The sequence below is a fragment of the Myxine glutinosa genome, chromosome 12, assembly GCF_964187855.1.
Source record: "Myxine glutinosa chromosome 12, kmMyxGlut1.1, whole genome shotgun sequence".
In the NCBI taxonomy this organism is placed as follows: Eukaryota; Metazoa; Chordata; class Myxini; order Myxiniformes; family Myxinidae; genus Myxine; species Myxine glutinosa.
The window spans coordinates 81,920,458-81,934,007 of record NC_136272.1 but is presented as its reverse complement, the minus strand read 5'-3'; the positions used below and the strand labels follow the sequence as shown (position 1 = coordinate 81,934,007).

At 40.8% G+C, this 13,550-nt stretch overlaps 1 protein-coding gene across 1 annotated transcript in view; it reads right to left on the bottom strand.

Moving 5' to 3' along the window:
- LOC137415953 (contactin-4-like) overlaps positions 1-13,550 on the bottom strand; it is a 766,344-nt gene that overhangs the window by 215,882 nt on the left and 536,912 nt on the right. The gene's annotated exons all lie outside the window — the stretch shown is intronic.

Sequence of the window (13,550 nt, the reverse complement as noted above, 5' to 3'; positions counted from 1 at the left end):
AAAAGAACATATATGAGGGGATGTGGAAAAGCAATGCCTCCGATTATTTTTCTACAAAACAAAATATATTTGAATGAAACAAAGGCAGACACTAACAGAAATCTATATTCTACCACTAGTAAAAAGCCCATCAAATATGACAGGTTGGAACAGTTTATTCGACGGTGCAGCATCGTGAGCGTGCCAAAGCCTGAAGCCTCGGCCTAGTCAGGAGTGCTTATATCTTCTTTATTTATTAAACATCCTACGGATGTAAATCAACACTCGTTTTATTCTTCGCACATTGCACATCACGTGCAGTGAATTTCACCTCCCTGCGCCTTGTATTTATTGGTAAAAAAAAAAAACGCTTCTGTACAATGCCCTTGAGGCTCGGTTTGCAAGCTACCGTCTACAATTCCAATATAAGAGACAAAATTACTCTTTTATGGAAAATGTTTTTTGTTTGTTTTATCCTCAAAAATGGACAGTGGTGAACACACATTCGTGTTAAAAAAATTGGCCTTTAAAACCTACCCTTATGAAGGGGACAGACATCTGTACAAACACACAAACTGACATTGTATTTTATATGGTAGATGATGCAGATGTTTACTTGCGACGTGTCGCAGGTCTTCAAGAGCTGTGCATTGCTGTTGTTGTTCTTGTTGGGGGTCGATTTTTGAAATGTGCACTGATAGGTCAGACACCTGCTGGACCCCACCCACCTGCCCCATGAGTCCACAACCCATGGCACCCAGCCAAAATAATATGGCATATGGCACCCAACCCAAAATAATACAGCATAATATGGCATACCCATCTTGCTTTTCTGGTGGGCCTGAGACATCAGGCCTGTAGGCCTCTGCCGATTATACACTGCCCAGGTTTGCTGCATCGTATTTCCATTGGCTTTGTTTGGGTCGAGTGTTACTCATGATGAGCGACCCCGAAAAATCGAATCATATGTGGAATAAAAATTATTAGTAAGGTTTAATCAAGCCTGTTATGCTTGGTATTCGCCTCCCTAAGAAAATAGCATTACGTAATTTTTGAATGAAATGTTTGGGGTAAAACAATACGTGTGACCATGTGACGAATACGCTTGCTCTAAAGTCTAATATAACCGTGAGAAGGGTGTCATGGACAAGAGGTGTTGAGTTATTATTTTAACAGCGCATTAAACATGTTTCCCAATCACACTGTTTAGCTTTTAAGAGTGCTTTAAATGTGAGTCTCACAATTGGCCCATTACTGGATTTTGTTGCAGGTTGTGACCACAATGTGGTCATTCTTGTTTCTGAACAATCAGCACTGCAGTCCACACATTTCTGCTAACGTTCAAGTAGTTTTGTGATGCTGTCATGGTTGACTGTCATGGAGCTAAGTCAGGGCAGGTGACCCTGTGTGGCTGTACTCCGTTGACCGTCTCTTTCTGGGTCCTACTGACTTAACCAGTGCTTCACAGCGGCCTTGACATTATCGTCGAAAGAAATAGTCCGTTGGCTGAGTAGGGTTTACGTGCACCCCCCCCCCCCCCCCCCACAACTTAACTTCCCAGGTATGTCCATGTACCCCCCACCTTAGGGGTTAGGAAAAACCATGTTAACAGAAAAAAAACTCATTCCCAAGGTACCTCCCACGCATATTTTGATGTTACCCCCCCTGTGTCAGTGATTTCCAAAAATTAGGGGTAGGCGAAATTCAAATGGCCATAACGTTTTACCTAGTCATCCTATGGTTGCATATGACCCCTCAAAATGTTTGTCCTGGGACACTCTTTACAATGATATGTGTTATATGCAAATGAGGTCACTAATGAGGTCACCAGAGGTCAAACTATGAGGGAATGAGTTTTTTTCTGTTAACATGGATTTCCTAACCCCTAGGGTGGGGGGTACATGGACATACCCGGGAAGTTAAGTTGTGGGGGGGGTTGCATGTAAACCCTACTCAGCCCACGGACTAAAAAATGTTTTCCACGAATACGTTCTTTAAGTTTGGGGAACATATGATGGAGCTAAGTCAGGGCAGGTGACCCTTTGTGGCTGTACTCCGTTGACCGTCTCTTTCTTAGGATCGTAATCGTGCACCCAACTGTAATCTCCAGTGCTTCACACTTCACAGAACTGATAATGTCGTGCTGCTCTCTGCCATCTTGATTAACCTAGCACTGAGACATCCAGTGTCAGAATCATGAAACATCGCACTCAGTAGCAGGAAGAACTAAAATGCAGACTGCACTTTGTTTCACTCGAATATCTTTACCATTGTTGGAGAAAAATAATAGCAGGGGACCAACACGTTGCATGTGCCACATGGACACATTGTCTTCTGCCCCACCAATCACAACCAGGAGGCATCACCATTATCTTTTGCAGTCGAGCGTTCTTTGAAAATCATTCATGAAGTTTTCTGATCTGGACGATTGCCGTGATGATACCATCAGCAAAGCTACCTTTTCATCTGCTTGGTGGCAGGATTCAATCTTGGCATCTTTGCACTGCAAGAGGCCCTTCTGGAACTACAGTCATGATGTCGTCATGAGAGTATCACCACGGTGTTCATCGAGGTCAGAGAACATAATTTATCATCTTCATATATATATAGCAAGACCCAATTTCATCTCTCACCAATACTTTGAGGGAATAACAACGTCCAATCAGCTCTCACCTAATTAATTACCCCAGGTGGCGAAGATTTCCATAAATTAACATCCATGCTCTTCCAGCCAAAAAAGCATTGCAGTGTTTTGGCTAATTGGCCGTCATATATTACGTGTCCACCTTGATGTGGAGAGGGAAGGAGCTTCGCTTGTGCCTTTGTTTCCATGTTCGAATGTGATTCTATGTCGGGAATCAAACCACTCGCACTTAAATATTTATATTCTGAATGTAGAATATAAGTAATATACAATGAATCCACAGTCTCCATGGGACTACAGTGAGTGTAAGGAGTGGTCACAGGATCCAAGCAAGGAAATGAGAAGGCCATTTGGTCCGTCATTCTCGTGTTGTTCTCTCAAGTTGTTATATTTTTGCTTCAGGTTTATACAATGATATTTTTGATGTTTTGCTAAAGTCTAATTAACTTGATCTTGATCAGGTGACCAAAGTTGTATCATATATGCAAAGTTAGCCACCTCTGTCTGTCTCTGTCTTGTATACACTTATAAACGGCTGGACGGATTGAGTTGATACTTGGTGTACTTGGAATGTACCCGGAAAGATATTTTGACAACCCCATAGAAATATGTTGCGTCTTGATAATACGAAAGCTTAATACTAACTAGATGTTCTTTGAGTAGTCAAAGAAAATAAAGATCACAAATTGACAATGTTGGCAGAAATGTTCTTTTCCACAGAATACTTTGATGTCACTCCCTGTATAATTTGATCAACGTGGAGAGTATCATTACACAACATTTCAGCAATGAATCGATGTTCTGTTGATTCCATCCATTGTTCAAACTGCCCACTGACAAAGAATAATACCTTCATAATAAAGACTTTCTCCATTTATAAATGTAAAAAAAAAACCACCTTTAGAGGCCATTTTTCCCCGCAAAGCGGGGGTTGGCCTTTTTCGGGAACCATGGTTGTTGTTGTTTTTTGGTCACCTTTTTGAAGCAATGTTTTACGGCTGGATGCCCTTCCTGACGCCAACCCTTTTTGCCGCCTTTAACGACAAACAGGGAATTACCAGTGAACTGGTACTCAATTAGCCGACCTCGGAAGGATGACAGGCTGAGTCAACCCCCCTGGCGTTAATTCAGCGATCGACCGGGATTCGAACCCAGGATCCTAGGATCCTAAGCCGGCACCCTAGCCGCTAGCCCAACACCAGGGTTAACCAGGGTCCATTTATAAATGTATGACTTAAAAATTGCTTTTTGGAGAGAAAAGAAGAGTGTGGGACACAATCCTCTCCCAAGGTCTTTTGTAGATTGCTGCAAGGCAGCAGCAGATGACAGAATGGTGAATGCCATTTGTTTACCCAGAAAAGGAAAGTGGATCTGACACAGTCTACAAAGAGGAAATCAAGAGCAAATTTCATCAACTTTAGGAGCATTAGGTATTTAAAAGAGCTGCAATTGTTGATAAATTTGATGTGCTTAAAAGCACAGGAAGCACACTGACCATATACATCTACTTATTGTTGAATTTGTAATGCCTTTCTCATGCATCTTCTCTCCTTTTTCACCCGAATTACAAAAACAAATACAAACTATTCGTGATATTGCAACACATTCTGAAATATGACAGGATAGAGTGAGGGCATTGAGAAAGATGACATCCATTGGAGCAATAAGCAAGAAAAATGACACGATATGATATATCTCCCGAAAAGCAAAACGACGTTTGTGGACAGTAGGATCAAGAACATATGGTAAACAGACCATCCATGAAACACACACTTAGTTACATTTATAAAAAACTTTGTTTGCTTATTTGACCTGACAAGCAGAACTTTGTGCTAATCATAGATAACATTCTTAATTGGAAGCAGCAAGTATATGATTGAGTAACTGCATTATACAGGGTGAGCCAGAAATATGGTCATTTTTGAAATTCGTGTGAAAGAATTTTTTTTTTTTTCAAAATAAATTCATTCATGATATTGAAGTACATAACATGCATTTTTATTATTTTTATTTTTTACTGATTTCGTTTTATTTATTTTTGCAGGCAGAACACTTGAATGACCATGTGGAACTGGTCGGGTGAAGCACGCGCTTTCGCTATCAAAGCTTTTTACAAGAATAATAATAGTGCAACTGCTGCACAACGTCAATTCAAACTCCATGTAAATGTTCAACGTCATGGAAATGTGTCGTCTGTTCATGCTATCAAGTTATCGTGCTATCAAGCACGTGCTATCAAGTGCTATCAAGTTCAGAAGTTTGAGAGGACCGGTTCAACTTAAAAAGAGAAACCGCCGGGAGCACCCAAATCAGTAAGAACGGCACAAAACATTGAGCGTGTAAGGGAGTCAGTTTTGAGAAGTCCGCATAGCTCCAGCCGAAAGCATGCATCAGCCTAAATAATTTATCACACGTCATTACGCCGCATATTGCATAAGAATTTAAACTTTTATCCCGATAAAATTCAAACTGTCCAGGAATTAAGCCAATATGATGAGATTGCCCGCAATATTTTTTGTGAGGGAAAACCTTCATTTATGGATGGAAATGAAAACCAAAACATTGCTAACAATTTGTTCATGTCTGATGAAGCACATTTTCATCTGTGTGGCTATGTCAACAAGCAAAATACTCGTTTTTGGGCAGCCGAAAACCCAAGAGAAATGCACACGAAACCGTTACACAGTCCCAAAGTCACAGTGTGGTGTGCACTTTCATCGTTCGGCATCATAGGGCCTTACTTATTTTTGAACGATAACGGAAATGCCGTCACTGTTACTGTACCTCGACATACCGATATGGTTTCTAACTTCCTCTCCAGAGAATTAAACAGATTAAACAGATTTGCAGAAGTGAGCCCAATGACGTGGTTTCAGTAAGATGGTGCAACCTCCCACACCGCCAGAGTGTCCATGACTACGATAAGGGCGCTCTTTCCAAAGCATGTCATTTCCAGAAACAGCGATATTCCATGGCCGGCGAGGTCACCAAATTTGACTGCATGTCATTATTTCTTGTGGTCATATCTAAAGGACAAAGTGTATGTTAACCGTCCACAAACTCTTCATGAACTTAAGGAAAACAACAGACGCAAAATCAATGATATTGACGTGGCCATGTTGCAGAACGTCAGGAATAATTGGCGTCCAAGATTGGAGGAATGTGTCAGACGAAATGGTGCGCATCTCCTGGATGTTCTTTTCCACAAATAAATGGCATGTTATGGACTTCACTTTCTTGTAAGAATTTGTTTTGAAATACAACTTTTTATTACCTTTACACAAGTGTTAAAAATAACCTTATTTCTGGCTCACACTGTATAATGAGAAGATAGTTTTGGCAATAGATGCATTATTAGTGGTATTGTAGGTGGTGTAGTTTGAACAGAGTATTTTGACAGAAGCCACTTTGTTTATTTTTAACATATTTTAAACCAAAATTTCTTTATCCCAAGTGATGTATTTTAAGAGGTGATTGGGATATTTATGCAAAATTAACTGGTAAAACCTTTGACATCAATATGTCCCATACATTCCTCTTTTTTTCTTTCTTCTTTTTAACATCGCCATCTTTCAAATTATTCTCCTTTTCACTCTTCTCTCCAATTTCCCTACTGTCTCTATCCCTCTCTCTTTACATATGTAAGCTGTGAATGGGTCCTAATTTATTAAGAGAAGAAGTGCTAATTATATTTCTAATTAACTTGTAATGAAAATAAGAGACTGCTGGGCCATAATGAGTAGGAAGAGAAACAGATTTTGTGGTGTATGTAAAGCAGAGAGGATATGCTGGCTGTAATAAAATACATGTTGGTCCATATGTCTTGTTACCATGTGAATTCTTTTTAATCTAAATTAAATTTACTCTGCTGTATGATGTAACTATAAATGTAGTAACAAGGACAGTAGCAACATCAATCCTGTGATGGATTGGCATCAGAAGCTCCACCCACGGGACTGCTACAACATCAACCAGCATGGTGACTGCTTTGAGAATAGCCTTTAAATTGGGCTGAATGGAATAAATGGAAGGGTTGTAAGTAATTGTGGATGCTGTAAGCAGAATAGGAAGAAATTGTTAATTATGCCTCCGATGTTCGCTGATTAATTAGCATGTAGCGGTGACAGATAGGAAACAAAAATAAAAAAGAGACATTGGCAGACACAATCCTTTTATTTATAGAAAGTAGATGACATGTATGTATTGGTGTTTTATTTGTAACACAAACCAACCTCAATGTAAGAATTGATGAGAATGTAATTTGTTGTTTTCGGGGCAACAAGACATATGGTATGGGCCAGGATGTACAAAATAAGAAAATATGTTGGTTGTTTCGATTTAAAGACCCACCCCATTGCTCCATTCTGGAAATTGGGATACATTTATAGAATGCAATTTCATCTGACAGGTTATCTGGAAATGGCTTTTGGAGAAGATAGTTACATCGTCACAAACAATTTTGGCAAACTAAATAACATAATACCGATCTATTATTCATGTTATATATTCTATAAATCTGATATTATTGCAGTCAAACTTCAATATGAGGCAACGTATGAACTTTTTTTTTTGCCGTGCGCCCAATTTCACTTAACCGTAAAACTGCTCATTTTGTCTGACAGGCTGTTATCCGTTACTTCTGAGTTTTGTTCAATAAAAGATCAAGCAAAGCGCTATTACGTTACATATGTAGCACATTACATTGTTTGTTCAATTTGCTGGTGCTATTCTCCTTTTTTCTTTAAAGCGTTATTATATGCACAAACTAATGCCTTGCATCCATTAAAAATTCCCATTTTAAGGCCATTTTCCCTGCTAGAGTCGGGGGTAGCCTTGCGGGTCCCATGACAATCATCATGGTTCCCTTTTTGAGGCAATGTTTTTATGGCCAGATGCCCTTCCTGACGCCAACCCTTTAGTCGCCTCTTACGACACGCAGGGATACAGTGTACCTATTCCTTGCATCCATTAGCACAGCTGAATTCACATGCATGGTATTAAATCATGGAGAAAAAGATATAATAAACACTTCATACATGGATGGAAAATGGGGGTGGGTGAGGGGGGAGTGCGATGGTAAGAACTGCCATAATAAATTATATATTTAAATAAATAACATATTTATATAAATTTATTTATTTATATAAATAAACGTAAATATATAATTTAAATAACTAATAAAATAATTATATATTTAAAAACACGATAATAAATGGGATTTTCCGATAAATCCCATTCCCATTCCGATAAATGGGAAACACGAACACCATAATCCCACGAAAGGGATTTTGCTTGCATCATCACTGTCAATTTCACAAAAGGTTAAGTTTCTTTTTTGATCGTGATTGACACCAATATAGTGAATTGTAGGGTCAGGGCAGAACATAAAAGATTATATGTTTAATTGAACAATTATTTGTTTTACAAAGTATGGAGAGCAAATGTGATTTTATGCACTCCATTTCAGGCATGATAATGACGACAATATCATGGGTCTAAAAGTGCCCTGACATCTAAAGTTGTGAATGTCCATTGGGATATCAAGTTATATTCCACTGCATGAATGGCCATAATCAGCAAGCCATTAGTTTGCATCAATTAAGACACATTAAATATGGCAAGTGATACTTTAGAAACAATTATGAGAGCCATTGCACTTTTCACGTGTTCTCTCACTTGAAGTGCGACATTACCTGTGAAAAAGTGCAATCATCTGCAATTGAAATGCATGCTGTGACTGTCATCAAATTGATAGGCCGGCAGGATAGCTGAGAGGTATGTGTACTTACATCTGAGCTGTATAGCCTGCTTTTGAATCTCGACCCAGCTATAAACTGTCATCCTGGTGTATTGCGGGCCGGGTCCACACTCCGATGGACTTTAAACTTGGAATTTTGTCTGAGATATGGCATTATTTGGTGAATGTTAGAAATCTTACAGTGTCCTTTATGAAGAGTACAGTAGGTTAATATTATGAACTACGCTGAGAAAATTCCAAAATTCCTTCTGTGGCCTACAAGGGGCACGGCATCAGCGGCACGCCCAGCACATGATGCTACTGCAACCATGTGTTGCAAAATTTAAAAAAGAACAAGATCATATTGATGGGTGATGTAAGCATGAAAGGCCTGTAAAGCATCAATTCACACAAATATATCGTGCACAATAACTGATTAAACTAGAACGGGCACTCGGTAGAGCGCATACCTTCGCCGCAGCTACTGTTCTGTACTTGGTAAAAATACGATTTTGACCTTTTCGTGACCTTGACCTTGACCTTTGACCCGATTGCTCCCAAAATCTAATCAAATGTGTCCCGTATAATAACCAATCATCCCACCAAATTTCATGCAATTCGGTTGAATACTTTTTGAGTTATGCGAATAACATACACACACACACACAGACATACAAATAAATACACAGCGATCAAAACATAACCTTCCGCTTTTGCGAAGGTAAAAATTATAATGAGAACAAAGTTGAAATTGCTCAAATACAGACAAACATACATACATATATATATATATATTTGAAGAGTTCAGATGCAAAAACAGATAAATCCATTTTTTCTATTTTCAGTAAATCAACATTTAATAATGTGCTTTCTTGGTATAACATATCAATTCCAAAAAGGGTGGTTATAAATTGATGCAAGTGAACTAACAGAAGGCCAGAATTTCACAAATCTAAATTTAATTAAAACAGTATAATTTGATAGAAAACATAGAGAGTAACCCAGTTTTAGGACCGGCAGAGAAGATAACCGAGATGGAAGTTGAGGAAGCGATAAAAGCAATGAAGAGTAGAAAAGCGGGAGGGCCGACGGGAGTTGTGGGAGATATGTTGAAGGCAGCGGGAAATTGGGGTGTGAAGAGAATGACAGAGATCTGCAATCTGGTGGTGAAAGAAGGCCGCATTCCAGTGGTTTGGGAACTGAGTACCCTCGTCCCTCTATACAAGGGGAAAGGTGACCCTCTGGAGTGTGGCTCGTATCGAGCGATAAAGTTATTGGAGCATGGAATGAAGGTATTGGAAATGGTGTTGGAGAAGTGGATAAGGAAGAAAGTGAAGATCGACGAAATGCAGTTTGGATTTATGCCAGGAAGAGGAACGACAGACACGCGTTTTATTATGAGGCAGTTGCAGGAGAAGTACATGGAGAAGAGGAAGAGGTTGTTTCTTGGGTTTGTTGATCTTGAGAAAGCATTCGATAGGGTTCCACGTGAAGTAGTGACATGGGCATTGAGGAAGTTAGGAGTGGAGGAATGGTTGATCACAGTAGTGATGGCAATGTACGAGAGACCGTGCACAGCTGTAAGGACGAAGGACGGGAACAGTGGTGAGTTTGAGGTGAAGGTGGGAGTGCATCAGGGGTCGGTACTAAGTCCACTACTATTTGTAGCTGTGATGGAGGTGCTGGCTCAGAATGTAAAGGAGGGTTTACCGTGGGAGTTGTTGTATGCAGATGATCTGGTGTTGATTGCAGAAAGTATGGATGGACTGAAGGAGAAGATGAACAAGTGGAAGGAATGTATGGAGACAAAAGGTCTTAAGGTGAATATCGGAAAAACGAAGGTGATGGCAAGTGGTAAAGCATGTGGTGAGGTGGAAAGAACTGAGAAGTGGCCTTGTGCTGTGTGCAGGAAGGGTGTCGGAGTGAATTCCATTCAATGTATAATGTGCGCTGAGTGGGTTCATCAAAGATGTAGTGGTCTGAGAGGGTCATTAACCAGTGTGGCAGCTACATTCAAATGTAAGGTGTGCACAGAGGGACCTGCAGATGGAGGAAATGTTGGGTTGGATCTTGGAGATGGCGTGAAGCTGGAAGGTGTGAAAACATTTTGTTACCTTGGAGACATGCTGAATGGAGAAGGTGGATCAGACTCGGCAACGGTTGCTCGAGTGAGATGTGCATGGAAGAAGTTTCTGGAACTGAGTGGCGTGCTGACGAGGAGGGGAGTGTCATTGAAGCTGAAGGGAAAGGTGTATGCTGCATGTGAGAAGTGTTATGATTTATGGGAGTGAGACATGGGTAATGAATGTAGAGCAGCAACGAAGGCTGGAAAGGGTGGAAATGCGAATGGTTCGGTGGATGTGTGGAGTATCGTTGAGAGAGAGGAAGACAAATGATGAATTGCGAAAGATGATGGGAATGGAGCCTGTGATGGATGCTGTGAAGAGAAACAGGTTGAGATGGTTTGGTCATGTGTTGAGGAAGGATGAAAGTGACTGGTTGAAAAGAGTGATGGGAATGAATGTAGAAGGAAGTAGAGGACGGGGAAGACCGAGAAAGACTTGGCTAAAGATGGTCGAAGAAGAAATGCGGGCAAGGGGGTTAACAAGGGGAGATGCAGAAAATAGGACAAAATGGAGAACATTGTCATGGGGACCGCAAGGCTAACCCCCGCTCTTGCAGGGAAAATGGCCTTAAAATGCCTGTTGTTGTGTTGTTGTATTATAATTTGATACTTTTCAATTTGTTTAGCATCAAAAGCAGATACATCGACAACCTGTTTTTTTTTGCAAAAGCAGACAGAGCCATAATAAATGTTCTTTGGTATTAAACTTCGCAGAATCACCAGAAATTTGATTATAATCATGAATGCACTGTGAAATAATATTAATCTGAATGTAAAAAAAAGTTTGAGACAATAAAACCCAAAGTTATGGGGGACCGGGGGAGGTGGGAGGTGTTGCTTTGGATTCATCAGTCCAACTCTGGCTTGTAGGTCACATCAGCATGGAAAAGTATTCTGGCAGAAGCAAGAGCCAATCATGCTCGGATGTTGCAGGGCATTCAACAACGTAGGATTTTATTCAAGTGACATTCCCTTTAAATTTTCAGGGTAAACCCTAGTAATGGCTGATTTTGAATTCACATTTTGTTGGAAGTACAAAGCAGTGCCAAAGAGAAAAGCCATAATCGGTGATCCATCACAATAATCTGAGATTCCCTTGCTTCATGGTTTGTGAGTGTCGACTCTGCAGCCATCCATTCCGGTATTTAGAGCCACATTCACTATTTTCACTCTTATTCATCATCACTGTCTTCCAGATCCTGTTACCCAATATCATGCTGCCCCACATCAGCCAAAGCATCCTGATAGAAATTTCACACAGTCTCATAAATATTGGAAACTCTGTCTTTTGTAACATCTGAAAATAATGAAAATGTTGAGGAAAATATTCATGAAAAACTCATAACATTATTATGATATTGTTAATTCTAAATCGGTTTTTACATACAGTATTTGATTTGGGGTTAGTCCAAGTGATCTAAAGTCCTGTACCTTGAATGACCAAGTACAGGTTTTTTTGAACAAAAGGCTTATTACCACAAAAAGGTATAAAGGGCCCAAGCCTAGATCTACTGTAATCTATATACCCCAGGGAGGATAATAACAGCACCCTTCATGCCGCTCCTGTTCGAAGTGGGTACACAAGTTACCTGAAACCAGACCCAGCTGTACATCAGATTCGTAATTTATATTGAACCAAACAATAAAATCCCTCGGAGATTAATTATATAAAACCTTCAACAGCAAAGACGAGGGAGTTGAGTGGACAGACGAGGAAAAAATATATATTTAGTGTCGCAGGTTGTGACCACAGTGCAGTCGTTCTTGTTTTGGCAATAAATAAATAAATAAATAAATAATTGAGAAAATCCCCGACTTCACTCGCACAATATGCCGAAGAATGAAGCCTTGTATACAGGTGTTATGTATTGCATGGGATTAAACCGGAAGGTGGATATAAAAGAGGTGGGGCATACGGCTTGGCAGAGGAAGCTGGGCCTACAATGGGGCTTGTGGTTTTCCCAGCTGCGCAATAAACGACCGATGGTGCACTCAAACTGTCTTCCCAGCCTGATACATGACATGGTGACGAGGATCGGATTCTGGTGAGCGCATGCAAAGCAAGCTGAGCTATTGCAGTTAGCTGTTGGCCTACCAACTCGTTATTTCACAGCATATGCTACTTGAGCACCATGTCCTACGACCGGATTGACGAGTTCAACCTGCGCGAAGGAAGCTGGGAGGCGTACATTGAGCGTCTACAGTATTACTACCAAGCTAACGGCATCGAGGATGATGCCAGGAAGAAAGCAATCCTGATGTCGGTATGCGGCAGCGATACGTTTACTATTCTGAAGAATCTAGCCATGCCCAGGACCACGATGGATTTAACACACGCCAAGCTTGTGGCAGCAATGAAGGAGCACTGCGAACCTACACCCTCAGTCATTGTGAGTCGATTCAATTTTTACATGTGTCGCCAAACCTCAACGCAGTCCATTTTGGCATTCATAGCTCACCTCAAACACATTGCCCAGCATTGCCAGTTTGGTGCTACATTCGACGACATGTTAAGGGACTTGCTCGTAGTGGGAGTGGAGCAAGATCGGATTTGCCGGCGCCTACTAACTGAACGGACTCTGACATTTTCCAGTGCAAAGGACATTGCTATTGCAATGAAGTGTGCAGACAAAAATGCTGCAGATATTGCACGCTCCATCACTTACCAGCCTAGAGCTGACCTGTCATCTGTCAACCGGGTGGGACAACATCCGACAAAAAAATCCAACGCCAAAACACCTGGAAACTCAGCTGGTGCTGACAAATGTTTCCGCTGCAATGGGGAGCATTCTGCCACTACGTGCCGTTTCAAGAATGCCGCTTGCAACTACTGCCACAAGGTGGGTCATATCGCCTCTGCGTGCTTGTCTCGAAAACGGAGGGCAAGGAGAGAGGAATGCAAAACCCACCTCCTTGACTCGGAGCATAACCAAGAAGATGTGACTGATGGAGACAGCCCTAACAGCCACAGTGTTCAGTCGTATGACCTTTTCCACACAAAGTCTGGCAGACAATCTACTCCAATACGGGTTATAGTAGATATAGATGGACGGAACGTGGAAATG